The sequence below is a fragment of the Pleurodeles waltl genome, chromosome 1_1 (genome assembly GCF_031143425.1).
Source record: "Pleurodeles waltl isolate 20211129_DDA chromosome 1_1, aPleWal1.hap1.20221129, whole genome shotgun sequence".
Lineage (NCBI taxonomy): Eukaryota > Metazoa > Chordata > Amphibia > Caudata > Salamandridae > Pleurodeles > Pleurodeles waltl.
This window is the reverse complement of record NC_090436.1, coordinates 954,461,352-954,488,797: the sequence shown is the minus strand read 5'-3', so window position 1 is coordinate 954,488,797 and position 27,446 is coordinate 954,461,352. Positions and strand designations below refer to the sequence as shown.

Sequence of the window (27,446 nt, the reverse complement as noted above, 5' to 3'; positions counted from 1 at the left end):
TTGGAGTAACCAGTGTTTCAGTTCGGTATAGTGGTATATCTCTGAGGCAGGTGAATTAAAGCGGTGGCAGCAATTATCACAAGAAGAATGTCCCTCCAGTGGAAGAGGTCAGATATGGTCACGCCACAAATCAAAGGATCCTGGCAGTAAGGTGGTTTTGAAGGCTGCGTTATAATGTATAGGAATAAAGGGAGAGGGAAATGTCACTAAACCAGGCGAGCAAGTCACCCCGTCCCATACCTTTAGGATGGTTTTAGTTGGTGTGCTTAATTAGTCATTAAGTGGGCGATCATGTTTGGGATTCCACAGGACTGCCCTATCCATGTGGACCCAGTGTTTGCCAGATTCCCGCAGGGACCCTTCCGAGATTACTCTCAATTTTGCCACCCTATAATAGAGTGTAAAGTCAGGTAAGACCAGTCACCCTGCTTCTCTCGGAAGTGATAATACCTTATGTAGTAGTTGAGGCCCATGGTCCTGCCAGATGGAGCTAGTAATCATCAATTCGAGAGAGGAGAAACATTCCCAGTCGATGTGAATGGTGAGTCCCTGAAAGAGATACAGAGTCTCGGAAGCACTGTTATCCTTACTATGTTAATGCGGACGAGCCAGGTCAAGTATAGTGCGGCCCAGCATTTGAGGTTATTTTTTAGTTGACGCAATAGGGGAGGATAATTTGCTTGTTTAGGTCGGTCACTTTGGGAGTAATCTTTATCCCCAAATAAGTGGTATCTTTTTTGGCCCATTGGAATATGGAGGTCTCTATCTCCTCTGTTTCTTCCATAGGAACGGTTAGGTTAAGTAGAAAATGTTTATGGAGATTGATACGGAACCCAGCGACCGATTCATAGGTTCGGAGTTCAGTCTGCAGAGCTGACCGTGACATTCTCAGGAAGGTTAGAGACATTAAGACCTCGTCTGCAAACATGGAAATTGTATGTTCCACTGAGTTAAAAGATAGTCCACAAATTGAGGGTGCTGCTTGGATTCCGGCTGCTAGGTGCTAAATACTAAGGGCAAATGAAAGTGGGTAGAGGGGCAATCTGTCTCATGACACGCTCCAGATTGAAGTATTCAGAGGCAGACCAGTTTACCAACACCCTCGAATAGGGGTGGGCATATTTGGATTGGACCATGGCTATAAAGCGTTCCCCAAATCTGAAGCAACACAGTGTGTGGGAGATGAAGAACCATTCCACCCGGTCAAACGGTCTAGTGCCAGAGTGCAGTTGGGATAATTTTTTTTAGTAGTCTTTTAGACCATGTGGATCTCCCTTCTCAAATTGTCATGAGTCTGTCTCCCTTTGATGAAACCACATTAATACGCATGGGTCAGTGCCGGCATGATGTCTTCCAACCTGTTAGCTAATAATTTGGTGTAAAGTTTGGCAATTGGTCGGTAAGACATGCAGAATTGGAAGTCTTTACCCAAGTTTGGGATTACAGATATCACAGCTTCTCCCATCAACGGGGTACCGCATGAGTTTCGGCCACGTAGTTAAACAGGGCAGTCAGATGCTGTACTAAGTCATAACTGAAGGTTTTGTAAAATTGAGTGGTAAACCCATCAGGACCAGGTGATTTGTGAAATTTAAGGGCAACAATGGCACTAATTGTCCTTATGAGGTCTTCCAGGATCTCGTTTTGGGCAGTGGAGATCCGATGCAAGTCCACCCCCTCCAAATAGTCAAGCTGCTCCATGATATGCGTGGGATCTGAGGTGTATAGATGTTTATGAATGTTTTGGAATGCTTGAGCTTTACCCTCTTCTATTTGAACTATTTTTTCAGAGTCTCCATGTATTTGACTTATGTATTCCTTTTCTTGTTTTACTCGTAACTGCTGCGCCATCAGTGAACCAATTTTTTTACCCTGATCATATGTGGTGTTTGTAAGGCTGACTAGGGTTAGTTCTGCTCTATTAGTGTAGATGGTATTGAGTTTCCCTCGTAAGGCTATGACCTTCCTCTGGAGATTTAGGGCCAGATGTATGAATGTCCTGAATTGTAACTCGCAAATTGCGAGTCAGAGCGACTCGCAATTTGCGAGTCGCAATTCAGGATGCAGGATGGTGTCCCTGACACCATCTGTGACTCGCAAGGGGGTCACAAAGGCCCACCTCACTAATATTAATGAGGTGGGTCGCAATTTGCGACCACCATGCGTCTCACAGCACTCACAGCAATGGTGGCCTGCTGGAGACAGCAGACCACCATGTCTGTGACTGCTTTTAAATAAGGCAATTTTTTTTTTTTTGTAATGCAGCCAGTTTTCCTTAAAGGAAAACGAGATGCATTACAACATGAAAAAATGAAACGTTTCAGTTTCATTTTTTCAGAGCAGGCAGTGGTCCATAGGACCACTGCCTGCTCTGAAAAAATGTTTTCCCGGCCATTCACAAAGGGGAAGGGGTCCCATAGGGACCCTTTCCCTTTTGCGAATAGGTTAGCACCAGTGAGACACTGGTGGTAACTGCGGTTGCTTTGCGACCGCGTTCGTGGTCACAAAGCAATGCAGCATTGCGCTGCGACTCGCAATTAGGAAGGGGGACGCCCCTTCCTAATTGCGACTGGCAGTCCAGTTTTGCGATTCGGTAACCAGGTTACCCACTCGCAAAACGGGAATTGAGCATCGCGATGTGGGTTTTGCACGTCACAAACAGCGAAATTTGCTGTTTCCGACGTGAAAAACCTTTCCTACATCTGGCCCTTATGGTGGGTTCATCTTTATGGGGCTTCTCAGCCAAATGGAGTTCAGCCTCCAATTCCTGTTGCTTTTGTACCTTCTGTTGAGTAAGAGTGGTCACCAGTGAGATACATTTCCCTCTTAAAACCGCCATAAAGGCATCCCATGTAGTTGAGAGGTTAGTGTCCTGGGATGTTCATTTGAAAGTAGTCCCTAAGTGTTTCACTGATTTCATCTCAGAAGAGATGATCCTGTGCAAGAGGTGTTCAAAAAGAGCCATCTATGGAAGGTGGATTTCGAAGCGTGCTATTCTAAACTGACCGCTACCAGGGCATGACCCGAGAGTGCAATTGGGTAGATATTGGCAGCCATAATGGTGTGCTGTTTAGGTTGACTGATGAACACGTGGTCTAGTCTCGAATATGTGTGGTGGGAGTGGGAAAAGAAGGTATAGTCTAAGGTTGTGGGATGGACCGTTCTCCAAGCATCCAACAAGCCAAGTTGTTGAAGCACTTGTTTCGTAGTTTTAGTGAAGGTACCTGTATGTGTTCTGTGAGGATAGGTACTATCTAGGGCAGGATCCCAAACATGATTGAAATTGCCCATCAATATAATATCCCCTTCCCCAAACCCACTCAGTAAGGAGAGGAAGGAGAGAAGAAAGCCAGATTGGCCCGACTTAGATGTATAGATTGAGGCCACCATGCACTTGCATCCCTTAGTGTTTCCCTTGACCATTATTATTCTCCCTTCCTTATCGGATTTGCTGGCTGTGATTTGGAAATTTAGGGAAGAGTGGAAAAGAAGAGCTACCCCATTATGTTCAGTGGTGGCCGACGATTTCTATATTTAGGGGATAAGACATTGTCACAGCCTGTGAACCTCACTGCGTTTGAGGTGTGTAACACTATTTTATCAAGTCTTTGGCCACTGACATACTTACAGAATGTATGGTGTTTTGCTGGGCAATTAACTCCCATAATGTTCTATGATATAGTCTTTAGTACCATAGATAGTTTAAATATAGGTACCTCGCTACAGGCTCCCTCCTGTGGTAGGTAAATAATTGTCAGACATCATCCCCATGTCAATTCACCAGTTCGACTACCGACACCTGTCCCCCCCAGCCACCCCTTCTACATCTCAGCAGTTCATCTCCAGCCATGCAACAAATTCAAAAATAGAAAACTAATAAAACTTGGGTGTATAGTCTCTCTACAACAGTACAAACTTAGGTCAAACCGAATTAATTCTGGTGATCTGGACACAAAACCATTACTGTACTCTACATTATGCATTTGAGTGGCATACTCGTCTGGCGACTGGCCATGAGTTAGCCATACATAGATGTGCTGGATAGTTTGAGGTCACACTCAACAATGGTCTATGACCCTCCAGGTCCCAGGTGCATGTCTCGTAACTGCGGTGCACTAAATTGTTCGCAATCCAATTTCAGACCCTAGGTAGTATTCATTCAAATTCACTATGTATTACCTGTCATCAAGATGCGCAGGTAGATCAGTATAGTTCAATATGAAGTCCATCATTTGACAAAACGTTTCCCTTTTCTTTGCGTCTGCCACAGGCCCTTGGCAGAGGCAGTTTCAAGTCCCACAGGGGTCTCTCTCCTCTCGCTTTCTGAACTTTGGGGGTCCATCAGTGTCAATCCCATCAAGTATGTGGCATCTTCTAAGTCTATGGAGTGATGCAACTTGTTTTGATATTTGAAGGATATGCTGAAAGGGTAGGTCAAGCTGTACTTGATATGGTCTGTGTGCAGTAAGTCAGTCACTGGCTTAAATTGTATGTGTCGTGCCAGACAGGGGCAATAGCTTGGAAGAGTGAGCACGTTGCCCCTTGAAACAAGACTGAATCTTGTTTTCAGGCTGCTTGTAGGATCAGTTCTTTTGTCTTAAAGGAATGCAGTTTTGCAAGGACATCTATGGGGTGCATCCCTCCTCCAGATGTCAGCAGACCCACCCTGTGCATCCTCTCCAGCCTCACTTCTGCTCAGCCCTCTCCCAGGAGTTCCAAGAACATGCCCACTAGGAGGGCCTCCAAGTCTGGTCCTTTAACTCCCACCTCCAGGTCGCAAATCAGTATTTTATCGTGTCAAGAGCTATTTTCTAGGTCTTCACATTTCAATAGGACAGCTTGCAAATGAGTCTGCAGCTGCCCTGTTGTGCTTTCCAATACATTCAGTCTCTGTTCTAGACTTTGGTATTTCGTGTTGAGATCAAGTGTACATGTGTCCACCCAGTCCATGTCAGCCTGGAAGGAAGCTAGCTAGGAGTTAATGTCAGCTTTGAAGGCTTCAAAGGAGGAGGAAAGATCTGCTTTTTGTTCTTCTCTAAATTCCTTCGTAAAGACTTGAAGAGAGGAGAGAAGATATTTCTTAGTCAAGGCCATTGCTTCGCTGGGACTGGAGTCCATGCTAGGGTCCCTCGCCTCTGTAGGGGTAAAGTAGCTTGATACCCTGTTGGACTGCTTCTTCTTTGGCAGCATATAGGTTGTCAGAGCTTGTGGGTCAGGAGACCGCAGAATTACAACTGCAAGAAAGTCGCAGTAAGGGCCAAGCAAGTCGCCTCAGGAGAGCTCCGCAGCCCATGTAATATAAGGGTGGCAGCCTTAGCACAAATTGCTATAGATCGAACTCCCGTGGGGAGCTATGTCACGGTAGTATCTGGGCCTCACCCCAGTCTCAATGGCCCTTGTTTCTCAGGATCCCTCTGTGCTCTGGGCCACTGGAGCATGCATCATCATCGAGTCTCCCTGCCCCCTGGGACAAGCAGGGCACCCTTTTGCTGTGAGTCTCTCACCTGATGGGAAGTTGTGACAAGTAGGCCATCAGGGGACCTTTGCTGGCTACCAGAAAGTGCAAAGTTCAGTATTAGCTCCTGGGGTCAGTGTGAGCTGCAGAGTAGGTAGTGCCGCTTCTCCCATGATGGGGTCACATTGCCAGATTGTATGTGGAGGCTCACTTGAATGCTGAAAAGGCCATTAGGGGCTACTTCTTGAGTACTAGTGGCTGCAAATCATCTCTGACTGCCTCCACGTTTTCCCTGCGTCAAGGAAATGTTTGGGCGGCATTTAGTTTTATGCTGGTCACTTGCATGGCCAGAGGCCTCCCCTTCTCTATCAAGTCAAAAAGGTACCAAAATTCAGCCTTATGATGCAAGTTTTCTTGATACCTGCATAGTACACGCAGGAGTCTCTGTGGATCATGTCTACACAGCCATAATGTTTGGCAACGCCCTATGTTTTGTGTTTTAAAGCACAACATTAGAGAGGGTATTGAAAAAAACAGAGGATATGCAAACCCACAGACAAGCAACAGAAGAGACCCAGCGTAAGTTCCTCGCATTGCTGTGTCATGTGTCCCTGGTCTTAACAGAGCAAAATTTAGATCCAGTACTCATTTTGCCTCGGAGTTGTGGGTGCAGATGATAATATATTTTATTTGTTTTCTTGGTACTATCTACTGTGACCTTATGTGCTTTGAGGTGTGGGAGTCCATGTAAGAGGGAAGAGGTGAGTTACTTAGAACATTTGCAAACCAGTTGGTAGAAAACAATCCTTCATCAGGTACAAGTGCCTTGAGATACCCAGAATTGAATGTGTCCTCCACATGATGACAAAACAATGACAAAAGAGTCCTTAGAGTCTGGGTGATGAAGGCAAAACCATTCTTTCACGCCTGACTGGGCATGACTTAGGTAGCCGCCTCAAGAGGGCTGTTGGTGAACAGGTGAATCTTTAAGGATATTCTGAATTTGAGGTTATCCTTTTCCCGTAGCAAATGTCGTTGTAGGGAGTTTCACAGGGAGGTGCCTTGAAATGAACGGGTCAACTATGAATTGTCTTGATTCTCTATGGTCTGGTTGACCCTGTGCTCTGGTTGGTGGACCTCCGTCTTTCTAGTCAGTTGACAAGGTGCAAAGGGTGTTTAAAAGTAGTTTGCTGAGATCATGGAGCATCTTGTGTACTAGGCAAAATTTGTAAAGGTGGTTCTTATGCATGGATCCAGTTGACAGATGTCTGTGACAGTGTGGTGTGATTGCATTGTTCCAGACTAAACTTTTACCAAACCACATAATTAGGAACTCTGAATTTAAGAGAGATATAATGGTTGGGGGGGGGGTTCAATTGCATAAACTGTTGCAATAATCCAGTTGTGATATGACCACAGCAAGGAGGCCAATTAATTCTGTAGACTGCATGTTGTGTTTGAATTGGACACCCTCTCCACCAGCCGAAGACTCAGACCCCCAACCAGACCATTCTATATATGTAGCTGAACACTCTCCACATGACAGTGACATCAGTTGTCTGGTCACACAGTCTTTTGCACCACCGAGTGTAAACACGGTCTTGTGCGGGTGCTATTTTGGTGACATTGCCCGGTATAATGTGGCACCTTACAAGTTCATGCTGCCTTAATAAACTGATATTAATTGAGTGGGAATTCAAAACTTTTCATCCTGTGGAGCTGTGGGTCTTTTCAGTGTATTTTCACCACCTAATCATATGTTTTTTTTGCTTCACTTTAGAGCTACCATTATCTCCATATAGAATGGTCACCTTCTGTTGCTCAGTACCTACTACCTATAGGCCGTGGTGCTATTTCACGCAGCAGGTTAGAGATCAAGGATGGAAGTGTATACGAAGCAGTGTATCACATTCTTACACAAATAGTATTGGTACCATGTCAAAAAGTGTACTGCAAAAACATACATGTGGTAATTTTGATCAGCATTTACTACTTTCAAGGACTTGCCCGCAAATATACTAGAAGTGGAGTTAGAATAGTAAATATATCCACTCCTAGAACATGAGTGAACTAAGTTCACTTGAATTTAGCAATTAAATTTACGTCAATACTTTGTCGGAAGATATGTGAGTAGATATTTTTGTAAGCTCAATATTTTTATAGTCTGTATTATGAAGCATGCGTTTTTGCTAAGTTCTTGTCTGCAGTTATTTTTCGTATGGATGCCCAAAAAATAGATTGAGCTATTTGTTTATATGTCTTTACCACAGGTGACTTGGGAGGTGGAACAAAGTGAAGAATCCTTGCTTTATATTGCGAAATGCATACCAATCATATTGCATTTAACATTTGAACTATTACTCTTATCCATAAAGTATTGAGATTCTATCTGCCAGTGGAGTATCTTGTTTGGACTCTAATAAAAATGGTGTCTCTAGTTGGCAGTGGTTTGCACCCTGTCCCAGTACAGACCCTCATTCTAGTCAGGGTAAGGGGGCCACAATGCTAAGTTAACCCCTGCTTATCCATTTGGTAGCTTGACCCAAGCAGTCAGACTTATCTCAGAGTCAATGTGTAAAGTATTTTTACACACACAATAACTTAATTAAAGCACCACCAAAGTACTTCGTACCAGATTTGAAAAATAGTCAATATTTATCTGAGTAAAACAAGACCAAACAACAAAAATCCAACATACACAAGTAAAGATACAAATTTGCGAATATTAAATCATTGTATAGCGCTTAGAAACACAATAGCTCCAACTGGAGCTACACAGTGTCTTGACAGAGTCGCTTCCAACAGTCCGCACTCTCAATCGAGTGCGGGACGGTCATGGAGTCACATGGACCCCGGGTATGGTACCTTGAAAACGATGAGGAAACAAAAACTTTGCATGGAGTCAGGGAAGTGAGGCGTCACTGGAGCCGGTGCGGTGTCAGTTCCTTTCTGCTACTGGGGAGGTGTGGTGTTGGTTCCTTACTACTAGGCAGAGTAGGTGAGGCATTGGTTCCATACGGTTGCAGGGGAGGTGATGCGGCATCAGTGGTGAGGCGTCGGTTCCTTATGACAAGGCAGGGTCGATGAATCCAGCAAGTCAAGATGGAAGGCGTCGACTTTGCGGTGTCACGATCACACCATGGGGCCACTGGTGCTGCTACGGAGTTGGAGTCGGGTGTCACAGACAAGGCACTCTGGGCTCATGCTGTGGCAGGACTTCAGAGGCGCTGTGGTGACATCAGGCCTTTTTTGCAAGACGCAGTTCATTGCAGTCAGTTGGGACCAAAACCCGGTGCAGGCAGCGGTGCGGAGTCAGGGAGCAGCACTGATTTTGAAGTCGCTCCGGATTCGATGTGCTTAGCTTCTTCTTGTTTGCACCAGAGCTGACTTCCAAGGGCCTAGGAACTGGATTTGGCACCACTTGGGAAGTCAGGACTCTCAGCAAGAGGGCCCAGGCACTGGCAAATAAAGTCTTTGATGTCCCTGAGACTTCTTAACAGGAGGCAAGCTCAGTCCAAGCCCTTGGAGAACCTTTGGAAATAGGATGTAGAAATCCAAGTCCAGTCCTTTCACTCACAGGATAGAAGCAGCAGACCAGCTCAGCAAAGCAGCAGGAAGAGTGGCAGTCCCTCCTACAGCATCCAGCTCTTCTTCCTGGCAGAATGTCCTCAGTCCAGAAGCATTCTAACTCTGTGGTGTCAGAGGTCCACTACTTATACCCATTTCTGTCTTTGAAGTTGGCAAAAATCAAAGGGAAGTCTTTGTAGTGCGTAAGAACCTGTCTTCCCTTCCCTAGCCCTGGACACACTCCAGGGGTGGGGAGGTTGGGTGGGGGCTGGAAACTACTTTGTGTAAAGGCAGGCACAGCCCTACTCAGCTTCAAGTGTCAACTTTTCCCACCACTCTACCTTATGAAGACCCACCAGCCTGGGCACACCTCAGCTCCTTTTGTGTGACTGTCTAGAGTGAATGCACAAATAGCCCAGCTGTCATCCTGAGGCACAGCAAGGTTAAGACAGGGATAACCACACCAAGAGCTGACAGGTCTAATAGATTATGAGACAGATGTTCATAGTTTTCATAAGTCAGTCTAAAATTCAGATGAAAGTCCTTGTTGCAATAAGCATACCATCCATAATATTGTTTGTCTGCTGCCAAAGCATTCTGTTTGCTACTTTGGCATTCTGATATAGTTAGGGTCCATTTAATCTTAGCCTGCGACACCACCCACAAGGCTAAATGGAAAAACAAATCATGGGATTTTTACCCATGACATAAGTAATTGAGTTTCTATATTGTTAGAAGTATTTCCTGTAAACATTGAATGAATTTCAATGTTTATTCGGATTCTAGTATACAAATAACCTTGCATATAAAGACACAAAATCTTTGCATAACCAAGACGGCGAGCTACATCAGCTAAGTTCTAAAGCACCCTCCTCTGATTCGTTGATGGCTATTTTACCCACTTGGTGACTATGCCGGCTTCAAGGGTGCAGCGATATATTCACCTGGGCTTAGCTGAGGTAGTTCAATAAATATGCTAGTTCATTAGCGATGGGGAAGATTGAAAGATCATAACAGCAAAGATCACCTATATTATGAGGTACTTTCGTGGTAAGGGTGGGGATGGGAGAGAGAGGAGCAGAGCAAGCGTATCTGTAGGTTTTGATGTGGAAATCTGTTCTGGCTGAGAAGCTTGTTCATTTGAGTAGTGCAAGCTGGGCATATAGGAACGTGAGGCACCATCTATTCTTTTAACAAAGTTTTTGCCCTTTCTTTTCTGGATGCAGGCTCATCATCCATCCTCATCAGTAACGATAAAATATGAACTCTACCACTGAGTGTGCTCTGTGGGTACATCTGGATTATACATTTTAAGGTGCATTCTTCTATCTCTTCTTGAAAAATCATGCCTAAGCGTGGCCTCCATGCACTTCACTCCACTCCAAGCACGTCAGTCGCAACATCATGCACCTCCTACTTACTTTCCCCTTCAAACACTTACCCAATCATTCATGCAGGCCCCTGCTTGCAACTGATCATACAAGACGTGTAGACTCTGGCCTGTGGCTATTCGGACAAGCAGTGCACTAACAGCCTGCAACCTGTCTGACAGTATGTCAGCCTTCTGGTAGGGGCATGCTATGCAGATGGCAAGTAACCTAACATTGTTGCCAAGAGAGATGAACCGAACTGGATGTGGCAGCGCAACTTAAAATTAAACTACATCTGGTACCATATCCAAGTGAAAATACAGATAGCTACGACACTAAGCAATGCTGAGGCATTTAAGTGAAGAGCAGCTCAAGTAATAACAATAAACTAACAATTGGATAAACTAGAACTGGCAAAATCAGTCAGATTTTTTGTTAGGGAGGTGTTTGGTTATAGTTGGACATCTTTATGCACACCAAGCTTTATTAGAAGAAAAATCTCGTAATGAGGCACCATCGTACACTGCAACATTCTGGAAGCCCTATCCATTTTCTGAAAAGACGACTTTAGTAATCTTGAGATGCGCTGTCAAACAGAGTGAAATGAAAAGGAGCCAGAAGTGTTTATGAACTGAAGACATTCACAGCGAATATTGTGTAGTCGATACCTTTGGCTAAGTGTCATTTTTTACATATGTAAAAAAGCCTATGTGCTGTCATGTTCTCAGTTGAGTTGCTGAAAAAAGCTTGCAGTCCAACATGATCTGATGAAAGCAAAGTAAATCGAATGCACTTGGACGCTTAGGGAATAGCACTGTGTGTTTGTGAAAATCTAAGATATCCTGCCAGCATGCAGTCCTAAGCAAAACAATGATAAATCGCCTCATAAAATGCATTAAAGAACACATATCTCAGTTACAAGCATGGTACGTATGTAGTCTAGCAAAGGCCTACTTGAGTCCCCCCTACAAAACATAAATAGAACACGAATGGAATGGCGCAGTTTATCCACCAAATATCATGGGATTGATGGACATCCCATTCAAGCAAAATAAAACATAAGCGCCAACGGCTAAAGGGAGCTGAGCCAATGTCCACCCTCACTGTGTTTTGAAAAATTGATACTGTGAGATCTCTGACAGCTAAATCTGTCTGTTAGCAGGCTTAAAAAGAATAGGACAGTAACACAAAACTACAATGTATACATTCAAGGAATAACTCTCATTGAAGCAATGCTTCCTTAGGGCTTACTTGTCTCACAGATGCCATCCGATCCCCTTATGTCAGCCAACATCACCAAGAGCAATCCTCTTCAAAGGTATGGTTAGAAGTGCTGAGATAAGCCCAGACAGTTTCATTATTTCCTTGTCAGTTCTGGTGATAATTTCATAATTAAGTCCAACTCCAAAAGTTCAGTAATTTCCTCGCCTGACAGATTTTATGAACTCTAACAAAACTAGGCTTTTATTAAGATTTTGTTATGCCAGTGTAATTTTCAAATTTGGGGTTATCAAAATGTTCACAATTTTTACCAGTTCATAGTGTGGAATTTCACTTGCTTTTTACTCACAGGAGACTGTGTCGACAGTTTTGAGAGCTGGTAGTGAAAGTAGTGGACCGGAAAAAGCAACTGAAACTTGTTATTACTGACTAACACATTAGCATTACAATTTGCTAGAATATGAATTGTTGTGAAACTGTTATGGTACATGGATATGTGGTAAGAGATTACAGCAGTAGCTGTACTGTTCTCATGTAGTTTGTCGTTTTTAATGTATATTGGATACTGTTGATCTAATTTGTCCATGGCTTTGATTGATGGGATATCTGTCTATGTTCAACGTGCCTGTAATGTGTAGGTATGTCAACCTCCCAATATGAGCGATTAAATGGGGCCTGCTGTGAGTACTGTCTTTTGTCACAAAATAATGAATGTCTGGGCAGGTTATACAGGGAATGCGGTTGTCTTTGGTGCGTCACGCAGTCAGAATCAACGTTTTCGTACTTTTCAAACAGGTGTGTTTACAACTTCTCATCAGTTGAGCATCACACGCTCACAACATCTATGTATTACCTTATACCAGCCCACAGTCTTAAGTGATAAAATAACCGGAACGTTAACGCACTGGATTATTCATTATACATTTTCTAACACAACAGAGGGCATATGTGAACAAAAGATTGTGTGAAATACTTTTGTATATCGCTGGGTCTGTGGGTATAAAACTATATTTCTTTTAGCTTTTCTTTACTTGTTTAATCAAAGATTTGAAACCACCCTCCAACTGTGAAGACAACATAACAATAAGTCTTTCCTTCACTAAACTCCTTGGACACGAGTCACATTGTGGCCGATTCACAAAGGCATTTATGAATATGGTAAGTAGTACTACAAGAGTACTTGTTTGCATACTCTTACATGCCATGGTGTATGTGCCCCAAGCGCCCAGCTGCCTGTTAGTAGACTGGGGTGGCGTGGTGAGCAAAAAACAAGGATGGATTAAACCTTGGATCTTTGTGACTGGGGGTGAATGTTTGCATTGTTCAGCACTCCATCCATCATCTGTTCTTTTTGTGTTTGTCGCCCCGAGTGAGAAGAGTATGCCCAGACGTGGGTCCTGTGCTCACTGCGCCACTGGATTCAAGCTAGCCTGGCTGATGAAGGGTAATACCCTGAAACCAGTCTTAGGATTCCAGTTCAAGGAGGACCTGGCTTGGCAGTTTGGGCTGGACTGTTCCCATGGGGAAAGGGTCAAGACTGATTTGCATATGGCTGGGTCCAAACTGGGATGGCATGGTGAGCAAAAAAATGATGGATTGAACCCAGATCTTTGTGACTCGGGGTGAATATTTGCATTTTTCAGCATTCTATCCATCATCTGTTCTTTTTGTGTTTGTCGCCCCAAGTGGGAAGGGTATGCTGAGACATGGATCCTGTGCTAACTGCGCCATTGGATTCAAGCTAGCCTGGCTGATGAAGGGAGATACCTTGAACATCCTAGGATGCTTGTTTCCAGTCCAGGGAGGACTTGGCTTGGCAGAGCGGACTGGACTGTTTCCATGGGGAACAGAGTCAAGACTGATTTGTGTATGCCTGGGCCCAAACTGGGGTGGCATGGTGAGCAAAAAAAACAATGGATTAAACCCAGATCTTTGTGACTGGGGGTGAATGTTTGCATTGTTCAGCATTCCGTCCATCATCTGTTATTTTTGCACTTGCAAATATTCAAACAAGAGGGTTAAGGCTGGATAATTTCCCCTGGATTGTCTGGCTCCTCCAGGTGACTGATACCCAGGCTTCCTGTCTGGGCGATGGTGTGACCTTCTAAAAGAGTCATCAAACTTCATGGCTCAGGTACAGTTCCCTACTTTGGTTCCTTGGTAGCTCTTCTCGTAACTGACATTTCTTTCTGTGTAGCCTTTTTTTTGACTGCACATGGTGCCCTATTGTTTCTTGGGATCATCTGTGCCTTGACTTCCATCGCATTGCATCGTTATGTTGTTCTTGGTGCTGTTTGTGCCATTTACATAATTTATATAATCTCTGCATCCGATGAGAGTATTGGAAGTTGGATCTTGACCGACAACATTCTCTGTTGTGTCAGAACCTGCCAAACTGTTGCTAGAATCGGCACTGTTCGTACACCCCTTTGAATTGGAGAACAGCTACTTTATTGAGTATAAAGGGAAGATTGGGCCATTTCTTGATTTTTTTTTTTCCTTCGTTTGCCCATCTTCTCCTAATTTTTGGTTCATTCTATAATGATCACACCTTTACCAGAGGTTATTGGTGGTGCTGGCCTCTCCATATTGCAGTCTGGGTCGTCAGTTGGTCCTGTAGCAGCTGCCCTAGGCTTACTCATACTCCTTTTCTCACTACTGGTAGGTATAGCACATTGATGCCAGTATAGAGGAGGTTATTGGCTGTACCGGCACGCTAATCTTATTTGTTACTTCTTCCATTGGTTGTATTGTGGGCCAAGACTGGCAACTGCAAGCTCAGCATATTTTAAGCGATATATTCGGTAGCATGGTAGATATTAAATTTTGAGCCAACTGATCTTCTCACTCATTTTGAGTGGTCGTCTGAGGCTGCATTCAAGCTTCATCCTGTTGGCACTAAGGCAGTGTCAATAATAACTCAATATGTTCAGTCCTACCTAGTGACTTTTCCAGAAGGGAGAGAATTAATGACAGTACTCTAAGGCATTCATAGCTTCTGAGATTATAAATCCTAGAGAAACCTCTGGTTTAGAAGAAATACTCTCAGCAAAGTTATTAGCTGGGATGCTCAGAAAGATCAAATCATCCAGATGGGACCCCTCTATAGAAGTTCTACTACTTTCCACAGGCATCTTATCAGGCTGCCCTAGAGCTCCCCCTGAGTCATCAGGTGTAATTGGGCCATCAGGTTGCCTGGCCCCTTCTTTAAATGCCCTCCTAGGGGTTATAACATTTGCTTGTACATCAGGAAAGGTATAATCAAGGAACATTAGAGAGCTAGTGCTCAATATATCTTTTTCTGGGCATGAGGTTCCTGGTTGATCACAGATTGCTGGGTTTTTACAGTCCCAAGAGATGTACTTTTTGGATGAAGGGAATAATAGTCACTGGCCTCTGTGGACTTCTTTGGAGCACACATGCCATACTTAACTAACTCTACTTGCGCCTCTCACTCATGTGATTGCCTTTCTGATACCCCTTTAGTACTAATTGTTTAGCCATAATCTCCTGCTTGAGCTTATTCCTGGGCCATTTGGTCAACTGAAACAGCCTCAGACTTGTGGACAACCCCATTTAGAACCCCCACAGCCAATTTATCTACATTTGTATGCATGGCACCACTCTCAGATAGCACTGTTTCCAATCTCATGATTGAACTTCCAAAGTGGCTCATCACCAAGAATCGCAGTGCTCAAGGGTTGCATTTGTATTTGGGGTGGTTTCCGGCTCCTTCTTGATCTTCTGGAAGAAACTTGTTATTAGTTTAGAGGTATTGTTAGTAAGATTAGTAGAAGCAGGGGGGCTCTGCAGATTCAGCTGGTGGTTCTAGGGTACTGGATGACACAATTATTAGCTCCTTCTGTAGGGTCCTTTCTACCTTTTGGTCATGAGTGGTTTATTGTACACCCTTAATGAGCATCTCAGCATCACCTGCTTCCTGTGAGTGTGCCTACTCGTTAATGTCATTGTGCTACTGCAAATAATTTTTAGTGGTACTGAATATTTCAGTGGCAGATATTAAATGCCCCCCTATACAAATCTGATGCATCCAATTGTTTGCTGCTAAAAGTGGTGTTTTACAACTACAGCATGGGCAGATTTTGCAAGTTAATTAGCAGGATGATGCTTGGGGGTTGGTAACCATATAGTTGCTTGACTTCCTAGACACTACTTCCTGTGTCCAATATGCTCACAAGGGAAGCAGCACGAGCACACTACTTGGGATATGGACTTCATGGTACAGTCAATAGACAACTCAGCAAACAAGATGCAACCACTTAATGCTGGCACCTCTGCTTGCAGGGTGTCTGGGCCTGCCTATTTACTTACTTCCGGCTTGCTCCTACCCCTACAACTCTGTATCCTTCCTTTCATATAGTAAGCTCTATCTGCTGTTCCATCCTGCTGGTGAGGGTGTTTCACTTAATAATTTGCTCTTAGGCTGCCTGACCCCCTCCATCTTCTCCTCCTCTCAAACCATAGCAAGAAGTAATATATTCCTTTTAGGTCCTCATTCTGTGGTGTTTTCTGTTGCTTGACTGTGGCTTTGAGGCTTATCCATGGCTTTTGCCCATATCATGTACATGCAAAAGGGATACTATGGACACCTCTATTTGTGTTTAAATGCTAGGCACTGAGAGTCAGGTTGTCTTAAGGTGTCTGTAAGGTACCGCTTATCACGCCCATTCACGCTGCACCTCTATAGCACCGCTCAACCTCGATCAGATCTGCTCAGACTCGCTAGGATCCGTCTCAGACCCAGACATACTGTGCTCAGGCCTTAGATTTTGGGTTATGGGTTCGCAGACTCCTGACTCTCATTTGTCCCGCCTCCACTGCCTCTCCTCCGCATGCAACAATTCACTATCTCTCACCTCATTTCATAGTGCTACAGCATCCTCATGCCTCAGCTCCTCGCTTCACCTCATTGCCTCCCCTCACTTTAAAGAGCTGCCCCTCCTCCTCGCAGCTTTGCCTCCTCACCACCACACTAAAATAGCTCAGAGCAGGGGTTCTTAAGCTTTTGACTTCTTTGGACCCTCACTCAATCATTACTAAACCAGGGGGCTCCCACTAAATCATTATTTGAATCCAGGGTCTCCCACTGTTGGCCTGAATTTGTATATTGGCGGAGAGGGTACTCCGTTGCAATGGCAACGGAGTTCCTTCTCTGCCAAATTTAGTTGCAGGCGGACCTTAAGTTTGGCCATGGCAGAAACTACTCTGCCTACACCCTAGCTAAACTTCTCTGATGCCCTAGGGAGTGAGAGCTGTTGGGAGAATGACTATATGTCTGCATAAACAAGTATACTCAAATTAGCTGGGTGGACATGTAGCCCTAGCTTTAAGAAACAGTAAAAACATTATAATACCTCCTACCTACTCCCCATGATAGAAGACTCCCATGGCAAGGGGAGCATCATAATTACTGTGTGCTAAAGGGTTCCATCCTGCTGACGCGGCCCTGTTGCACAGAGTAATTTTTATTGCCTGGAACTGCTGTGATGACCGTTCCTGGTGATGTGTTTATAAATGACTGCTTGCTTGGCAGTCAGTTATACATTGAGCTGCCGGCCCTTCCAATATGTGGGCATAGTAAATTACTCCATCTCATGCAGAATATCAGGCGGCCCACCAAAAAATAAATCAGACTCTCAGTCTTTATTTGAAGACGGGGACCCAGCTAAGCCTGTTAGATGATTTCAACTGCAAAACAATACACAAAAAATACAGAAACAAATATTCAGCAAACATGTACACAAATGATGAAATAGTTTATTTAATCCACAACAACATATATTTAAAAATCAAAATTTTAATAGTAATGTGAAAATCAGAGCTTTTCTAAATTCAGTTGATTCCAATTATCATCTATATTATATTCTGTTTGATGCATTCTCATTGTTCCCATAAATCATACAGAGGATACCAGCTTAATTTACAGAACGTTTTAATTTTATTTATTTTGATATGTTACTTCTTTATTTAGATACACTTTATGAATCTGTTAATATTATTTAATTTTCTAAGCAGTGATGGACCACTTAGGAAGGCTTTGCTATCTCCCGTGGGTCCCTGGACAACAGATTAGGAACCTTCAGCCTACAGTGTTAATGTACCTTCTACAAAGCACCATGTGTAACATGTAGATCACAGACTTGCATTTAAAGTAGAAAGCTCCTGGGGCGCTGTTTTTGCTGCAGAGATCATTGTAGGATCTGCAGGTCACAAGTTAAAATCCATACACCATAGCACAGTGAGTTACGACCCAGCATCAAGTAGATATATGCAAACTTCAAGACATACATGCTGAAAGTTACTGTTTTTTTTCTCAGTTGCTATTGTAAGGTTACTAAAAAGTGTTCCATTGGATGGTTATAAAGTCTTATTTGTAACAGATTAAGAAATTGTACATAACTAAAGAATCAAAATGTAAAATTGGAGACTGAAAATTAAGTTAGTAGTCCCAGATTGATTTGTGAGAGAGTGCAACTGCATCAAACAAGAAGAAGTATGGATGATGAGTGGCTTCAATTGAATTTAGAAAGGCTACGGCCTTCTCATAAAAATTAAAAATTAGATTTCTTTTGTATTTGTCTGTGGATTAAATAAAATGTTTCATAATTTCTGTATTTCTTTGATGAATGCTTGTTTCTGTATTTATTGTGTATTGTTTTGCGGTTCAAATGATCGAAAATGCTTAGGCCCAGGTCCCTGGATTCTAGTAGTGACTCAATAGAGTCTTTGGATTGTAATAATGATTCATTGGTGGTCCACTGGTTCAAGTAGTGATTAAGTGGGGGTCCACAGAAGACAAAATGTTAGGAACAGCTGTTCTAAATCATAGTTTAGCTCAACCCCTCATGAAGTGTCAAGGTGTTAACGCTCCAGTTAGTCCCCACCCAGCATTGATGAGATTCAAACAAAAGGACTGCTAATAGCCCCACAAGTGATGCATTTTTTGGGCCCTGGAGGAGATGAAAAAAGAGTTCTGACTCACTCCCTACAGGCTCAGAACACTAAGCAGGTAAGGTGCTGACGCTGCTTAATGTGTCCCGGGACAGAGTCAGCAAATTTCACTGAACCCATCCTGGATCCCAGATCGGGCTCATAGCTGCCTGATCTGGGATCCTAAAGGATCCCACTAATACCCAGTGCTGGTCTCGCCTTCTGGGAACTTTTCTGGAACGTCTTGGTAGCACTTTGTTCAGACAGGGAAAGTAATAAAAATATAAATTGGATTTTTGTAAGTTTTCCGTAGTCGCAAAACGGGAATCCTGGACATTGAGGAGAGATTTATATATAACTTATGAGAGTTTAAGTAATATCAATGGCATTGGTCTTTCAACCTAGAAATATATTTTAAAAAAGAAGTGTGGCAGGCAGGCATAGTTTACAGTAAGCAGATGATAACTAACAAACAATTAGAAAAGGAAAAAACAGGTCTTTGAGGTGCCCCACCCCCTCCACTTAGGTAAAAGTAATTTTACTTTAGAAGATTTAGGGCCTGATTTAGATTTCGGCAGATGGGTTTCTCCATCATAATCGTGATGGATATCCCGTCCTCTGAAATATAGATCCCATAGGAAATAATGGGATTTATATTTCAGTGGCCAAGATATCTGTCACCGTTGTGGCGAGGTGACCCGGCTGCCGAAATGTAATTCAGGCCCTTATTCCCATTAGGGGAGCCGGAAAAATTATGTAAGGAAATCTATGAAATTGCCTTATGCCATTTTTTACGGCACTTTTAACGCCTGCTCAAGAGGAGGTGGTAAAAGGGGCCTTCTATTATCCAGAATGGGGCCCTATGTACTCTGCAGGAGTATCGCCAATATTTTGGTGCTACTCCTGCAGAGTACATCAATAGCGTCATATGAAAAATGATCCTATTGCCCCCTAACTTGCGCCATGGTGCGCTGTGTTTAAAATACGGAGCACACATGGTGTCGGTAGGAGGGTGCTAAGGGGCGCAGGGAAAGTGGCGCTGCACTAAATCTGCCCCTTTGTTTCTTTAATTCCTTAAAGACATGCGATTTTAGATAGATTTTGTGAAAGCATTCTTTCACATAATAGCTGTCTCAGATTATACAGTTGGATTAACACTTTATAGATTTTTATGTTTCATATTATATTTCATTAAGCTGCACTTACTCCACTCCTTACAGCATGTTTATAATGAAGGACAACGGTTCCCAATCCTTTTTGTCGTGCTAATGTTAATTATTTAATTGTAGATTTAAGCGAGGGAATGAATTCTGTCGGAGTTGCATTTAAGAAATAATACTTTTTATGTAGTCCTTCCTTGGGGCATAGCATGTCAGCAGATACTTTTCCACAATTTCCTTGTCAATTATGATGAAATCTTCCTAATTAAGTACAACTCCAAAATTTCAGTAATTTTCTTGGGTGACTATTCTGCATGTTTTGTCGATTTTTCCAGGTGTAGTCCTATGGTGGGTTTTTGCTTTGGCAGCGTATTTTCTAAATTTTTCGTAATGCAAAATATGCAAACTTTCATCAATTCGCATAATGTAAAATTTGACTTGGTATTTCCATAGAGACTGGGTGGAGTAGAAAATGACTCACCTAGACATTTCATTCTGGAGCAAGATATTTTCTCCCTAACCAAATCTCATGTCACTAACTTGCATGACTTTTGTTTTTTAGATATTCCCTTGTGGAGCAAAGTTACTTCACATAGTAGTGAAAAAGTATTTTGGGTACATTTTGTACATAATTATGCTTCTCGTTAAAATGTTCACACTTCTAAGAGAGGTCTACTAAAGAGGATTTAAAGGCTTGGGACAACAGTATGTGTAACTCTCCATTCTTTCCTTTCACTTTTCCTAGACTTCATTGCTCGCACACCTAATATGTTTTATATGTTTTTAGAACATTGCTCCATGGCTGCCCCAGTCAGCCTACAAGTTGGTCACTATCTAGTGGCTGCATCGCTTACTTCAAACCATAATGGTATTCTTTAGGGAGCCAATCTTTAAGGGAGGATTCTAAGCAGTGCAATCGAGCATTCAGTTTGCAATCTCCATTCATTGTGGGACACGCATTCAGTGAGGAACCTGGTGGGAAAAGTGGCACACCCAACTTTTGCTTCAGTGATGGATATGAATATTTGTTAAATGGTTTTTGTAAAGATATATGCAAAGAAGCTAAACTTTCTACTTTCCAGCTAAAACAGTTTACAGCTATGATGAAAATAGAAACATCCTATTTTTCTGAAAACCTGTAGGGTTCTGTGGACAATACTAATTACAAGGATTGTCTTAATGCCCTTGATTCCTGCAGGCCACTGAGAAGTGGCCATAAGGATGCATATTTTAAAGGTTGTTAACTAGGATAATTACAAACAAAATAAGCTCAGATCATTGCGTGTTGAATTTTGAAGTGTACTTGGAATCAAAAACTTTACTCAATCTAGTATTGATGATTACAAATTGAATTCAGAACTGTAATCATAATTGCAGCGTGCAGACGTTTTTAAAATACACAACAAAATCATTCTTTTCTGAACAAAAAGGGTTCTGTTGTATCTGCAGACACGTATGTGTTGAGAAATTACTTCACAGAGAAAAACATTAAAACTATTTGAGAAAAGGAAGCACCTTAACTTCCTGCCTTAACCTCAGTGATGTGCTTTATACCGCAGGCTGTTCTAACAAGGAAATACTGTGGCAGTTGTTAGGACCCGCTTGCAGGCAGATTTAGGTGTTTATTTACAATCAGACCTTATGCACCCACTGTAGTCTTAGAACAGGCTTTTGATCCGCTCTCTGGTCACAGTTCAGTGTTATTCTTATCGGCTCAGCCCATACTGCTGATTCAATTGCTTTCCCCATATTCTTGTTTTTATCCTGCCTAAGCAGCATTTTATTCTCACTCTGTTTTGATTGGAGAAGAGTATCCTTCTCAAGGTGACTGCAACTCCTATATGCTCAGACACAGCAGCCATATTGGAGGAAGAAAACAAGCAATGACCAAGCCAACGGATGACACAGGCCTGCCCTTTTGGCTTTGCCAATGCTTGTTGCATGTGTTGGTAATACATTTGTAGCTTTAGAAAAGACGTGGCCTAATTCTACTGCGTCTCACTGATTCCTTTACTGACCTGTGTGAGAGCTGTTACTTGCTGGGATGCGAATATGAGTGCAATCACAGGTCACAGGTTTCTTGACTATGGCATGAGTAGCAGTTGTGCTAAATGCTGCTATTTGTAGTGATGCCCTGTGATGCATGGGGTCATGGGGACTACCTCTGTCTTCAGGCATATCTCACTCCTTTGCTCTCTCTCACTCTCTTTCTTTGTTTGCATGGACAATTGAGGGATTTTGGGTTGGTGTGACTGGAACTAGACTTGGGGGCATATTTATACTCTGTGCCGATTGTGCATCAAACATTTTGACGCACATTCGGCGCAAACCTTGCCCCATATTTAAACTATGATGCCCATCCCCGCGGACATCAAAAAAACCTCAGTGTGCGTCATTTTTTGGATGTGGGAAACCGCCTTGCATTAATGACATGCAAAGTAGGCGTTCCCGTCCAAAAAATGACTTTAAGGCAACTCATTTTTTGGATGTGGGAAACCGCCTTGCGTTAATGACATGCAAAGTAGGCGTTCCCGTCCAAAAAATGACTTTAAGGCCTGTGTGCCTTATTTATACTCCTGCGTCATTTTGACGCACAGGAGGGGGCGGGCCTTAAAAAACGTCGCACAGCCAGATGAGGGCAGGCTTTAAGGGACCTGTGGGCTCACTTCCATGGTCTCAGACCATGGAAGCAGTTCAGAGATGCCCTTCCCTGCCCCCAGGGACACCCCCTACCACCCTCGCCCACCCCAGGAGGACACCCATGGATGGGGGGACCCATCCCAGGTAAGTACAGGTAAGTTGAAGTAAGTATTATTTTTTTATTTTTCAAAGTGGCGTAGGGGGGCCTAATTTTGGGCTGCTACATGCCACTGTGCCCAATGGCCATGCCCAGGGGACAGAAGTCATTTCAATGGGGGTTGTGCGTCAAAGAATGGCGCAAGTCCGGTTTGAGCCATGATTTTTTACTCAAACCTGACTTGCACCATTTTTTGACGCACAACCCCCATTTTCCCCTATGCCGGCGCTACCTGATTTGAGTCATTTTTTTTTTACTCTGACCAGCCCGCAGCGCTGGCTAACGCCAATCCTTAAATAAGGTGCCCGCATGGTGCGTAGGAATGGCGTTAGCCGGTGGTAAATGTTTTGACGCAAACCAGCGCCGGCGCTGGTTTGCATCAAAAAGTATAAATATAGGCCTGGGTATTCTCATTTAGGCCCATATTTATACTTCAATTACACCAAATTTGCATAACTTTTTTGACAAAAATTTGGCACAAACCTAACTCCATATTTATATTTTGACGTTAGACACGTCTAGCGTCAAAATATAGGAGTTTACACCATTTTTTGGGATGCGTGCACCTACCTTGCGTCAATGAGATGCAAGGTAGGCGTTCCCATCAAAAAACAAAAAATTGCTATCCCCATAGCCCCATATTTATTCCCCTGTGATAAAATGACACACGGGTGGGAGGAGGGGCTAAATAATGGTGCAGAGCTTGCTTTGCACCATTATTTAACGCCTGGGTTAGACCAGGAGTTAGGGGACCTGTGGACCCATTTCCATGGTCAAACACCATGGAATGGGTCCACAGGTGCCCTCTTCAAACCCCAGGAACAATCCCACCCCCATCAGAGGGACACCAAAGGATGGGGGACCCCATCCCAGGTGAGTAGGGTAAGTATGTTTTAAAACTTTTTTGAAGGGTGCAGCAGCCATACTCAGGGGGCACCTGTTCCCTGTGCTGGCCATTCGGGTGGTGGACATGACTCCTAAGACAGGAGTCATGATTTTGGTGGTTGTACACCAGGAAATGACGCTAGTCTGATTAGAGGCATTTGTTTTGCCTCTAACCAGGCTAGCTTCATTTTTTGACGCACAACCCCCTCCTTTTCTACCGCCAAAGTTTAGCGCCGGCTTGCGACATTCCTTTAATATGCCGCCCGGCTAGCGCTGTGGAATGGCAGAAGGTGGCGCTATACTTTTTGCCGCAAACTGCTTTTGCCCAGTTTTGCAGCAAAACATATAAATCTGGGCCTTAGTTGCTTATCTTCCATCCCAGAGAACTGTTTTCTAATTACGTTTAACCGAAAATTGTATGATTTTGGACAGATGTATTATCTGGTAGTTTGCGGTAGGTTAATACTTTCTGAAATACCTAAGCTGAAATGTAAAAAATAAAACAAGGGAGCACTAGCTCAGGAAATAAACTGCTGTTGGGATACACATCCTGTCAGTTCATCCGGGTGGCATCCTTCTAGCTGTAGCATGTTTTTTGGTTTGCTCCCATCCCAAACTCCTCCACTCCTTCCTCTCGTAGGTATGAGGGTCCAAGACAAGGTATTCTCTCCTTTTTTATTTGTATATTGATGCACTGATCAAAGAAGTTGGAGGAGGGGGAAACACAGCCCACTACATGAAGTTCACAGATCCTCTGCTCCCCAGTCGTCTCCATCGATTATTAGCTTGCTTTACTGTGGGAGTAGCTGCAGTAACTATCACAGTGCAACCCATAACGGTCTTTGAGACAGCGAGTAATTTGAGAGAGGTGCACCTGTTTTAGAATCTTAGCGAGATGCTGTGGCTGGGGTATCATGGTTTTACATGGCAATCCATTTCTAACTGTCGCTTATACCGAGATGTGCATAACGTGCACCAATAGCAGTCTTTTTCCTGATATGCCTCTTTGCTATTTTGAATGTACAGAAGGTTGTTCCTGATTGCAAGTTACATGCAGATCATGGTTATGGTGATTTCCAGTTTGGACTTTGCATTGCTTTCAGTTTCTGACGTTTTTGCTGGTGAGTGACTGTGCTGAAAATTGTGAAAATTCTTTCTGCTTTCAGTGGCTGTCTGATTTACCACAAAAGTTGCTTTTGTGTCCTGTAATATTAAGGCGCATGCTACTTAACCCATAATGATATTTGCACTTCTCAAAAATGGACAACACTACAACGTGGGTGTCTTTTGCACCTGCAGCCTGCTTTTGGTATAATTTTCTTTGCTGCTGCTACCTGGATAGTTGAGACAGTTGTGTGTGCTTGCTGACCAATTGCTTTATCTTTATCCAAATCCACTACTGGTAAATAGAGAAGGGCGAGATTAAAGGTCCAAATTTTGCACAGTAGGAACCTTTCTCTTTCTATTACAGAACTCTCGGAGGAGAATAAATCCCTCCATTCTAGTGTTGCTTGCACAAGAAAGCATGTATAAAATTTCGGAATTTCGAATTTCGGGCAGTGAAATGCGCAATGGGTGCTACTGCACCCGCTGCACATCAGCATTGCTACCGGCTCTATTACGAGCCAGCTGCAATGTTGATGTGACTTTTTCGCTGGGCCAGCGGACAGTAACACTGTTACCGTCCGATGGCCCAGCGGAAAAGTCCAAATAGGGATCCAGCTATGCTGCCAGCCCTGCCAGTATACTGGCGCCCGCAGCCTTGGCGGTCTTTGGCCAAGACCCCCAAAGTTGTAATGAGGGCCTTAGCGTGTTAAAATACATAAAAGCGGTGCTACCTAATTACAAGAAAGCTTGTGACCATGCACAAGCTTAACTATACTACGTGATGATAATCATGATCGTTTTCATACCACAAATTATTAGTTAAGCTGATGGATTGACAATTTATTTTGCACTAACTTTAAAAACATTGTAAAATTACAGTGCAAAAAAGTGTCTGATGACTTAAAGCATGCCATCATGGCTTGCCTGCATTACCAAATTCCCCGCTTATTAAAAGGTATTTTTACCAGCTCCTTTCTCTCCTTTGATAAAGCCGGACACAAGCAGGTCAGAAGAATTTTGACTTCCTCCCCCATTCTGCAGCAAGTAGTTTTTGTATCATGGGCCCAAGGCACCGTGTGGATAAGCCCAGGAAAGAGACTGTTACACATGACAACTTTAGAGTGGTCATCCCCCAACTTTTTGCCTGCCTCCCTCCATTTTTCCGACCCTGTTTTTGCTAGTTTTAGGACGCTGCACACTTTACCACTGCTGACCAGTGCTAAAGTGCATGTGCTCTCTCCCCTAAACATGGTAACATTGGCTCTTCCCCTATTAACATATTTAATTTTTCTGTAAGTCACTAGTAAAGTGCACTAGAGGTGCCCAGGGCCTGTAAATTAAATTCAGCTAGTGGACCCGCAGCACTGATTGTGCCACCCACATAATTAACCCCTTATCCATGACTCAGGCCTGCCATTTCAAGGCCTGTGTGTGCAGTTTCACTTCCACTTCGACGTGGCATTTAAAATAATTGCCAAGCCTTAAACTCCCCTTTTTCTACGTATAAGTCACCCCTAGGGTAGGCCTAGGGTAGGCCTAGGGAACCCAAAGGGCAGGGTGCTCTGTAAGTAAAAGGCAGGACATGTACTTATGTGTTTACATGTCCTGATAGTGGAAAACTCACAAAATCATTTTCCACTGCTGTGAGGCCTGCTCATCTCATAGGCCAGCATTAGAACTGGCCTCATATACTTTTCAGTGGTCGATTCTGATCTGAAAAGTGTAGCCCTGTCATGTTTAATATGGTCAGAATGGTAATAGAAAAAAATCCTGCTTACTGGTGAAGTTGGATTTAATATTAATATTTTAGAAATGCCACTTTTAGAAAGTGAGCATTTTTCTACACTTACTGCCATCTGTGCCTTACACCCAGTCTCTAATCCACGTCTGAGCTGTGCTGATTGACAGCTCCCCTTGTGCATTCTACCCGGACAGCCATAAACACAGGACACTCAGACACATCTGCGTTCATCTGCATAATGAATTGATCTTCCTGGGCAGGAAGGGTAGAGGGGCTCTCCCTTACACTTCAGAAGCCAGAAGCATGCCCTCACAAAAGGGACTGATAACCCCCCACAAGGATCCTGGCAGACAGGGCTGAGTTGAAAGGGGAACTTGGCAGTTTAGAAGCGCTCTTTGAAATGTCCCCCACTTCAAAGGCATTTTTTGGTATTTATACTGGGTGTCTGACCCCACCAAATCAATCACTTCTGAACCTGCAATTGGACTTTGTCAGAGAGACTGCCTGGCTGCCCAAAGGACTCATCTGGACTGCTTTGCTGAGAAGGACTGCTATCCTGCTTGTTGCTCTGCTGCCTGCTGGCCCCTGGCTCTGCTGGAAGGACTCTGCCTTCCTCACAAGTTTTCTCCTAGGGCTTGGATTGAGCTTGCCTCCTGTTCCGAAGTCTCAAGGCCCCTGAGCTTCACCAAAATAAAGAAAATCTCAGTGCATCAGAAAACCGACGCAAAGACTACAGAAATCGACGCAGCGCCTGCTGCGCAACTGAAAAATCACTGAACCGCTTACGGGATGAACGCAGCACCTGCTCCTTCTTACCAGCTCATCAATAATTTTCAATGCATCATCCCTGGGTGTCAACATATCCCTGCATCACAATGAGGAACCAAGGCTGAGCTCCTGGATGTTGACACATTACCTTGCAGTGTGGCAAGAAAGATGCATTGTCTGTGCTGGAAAGTCCAACGAGGTGCCTTATTTTTCCATGCATCTCCTTAAAACCAAGGCTGCTCTCCTGGAAATCAATGCATCTCCTTGTGGCATGGAAAGAGACGACGCATCATATGTGACACAACGGAAAATCTGACACAACACCTTATTTTTTTACGCATCTCCTCTTCTACGACCCAGGTGCTGTGTGTTACAAGGATACACAAACTGATTCTTAAGGATTGAGAATCATTTAAACCTTTAA

The 27,446-nt window shown here is 43.5% G+C and overlaps 1 protein-coding gene across 2 annotated transcripts in view; it reads left to right on the top strand.

The window, feature by feature from the left end:
- NFKB1 (nuclear factor kappa B subunit 1) overlaps positions 1–27,446 on the top strand; it is a 360,666-nt gene that overhangs the window by 32,769 nt on the left and 300,451 nt on the right. The gene's annotated exons all lie outside the window — the stretch shown is intronic.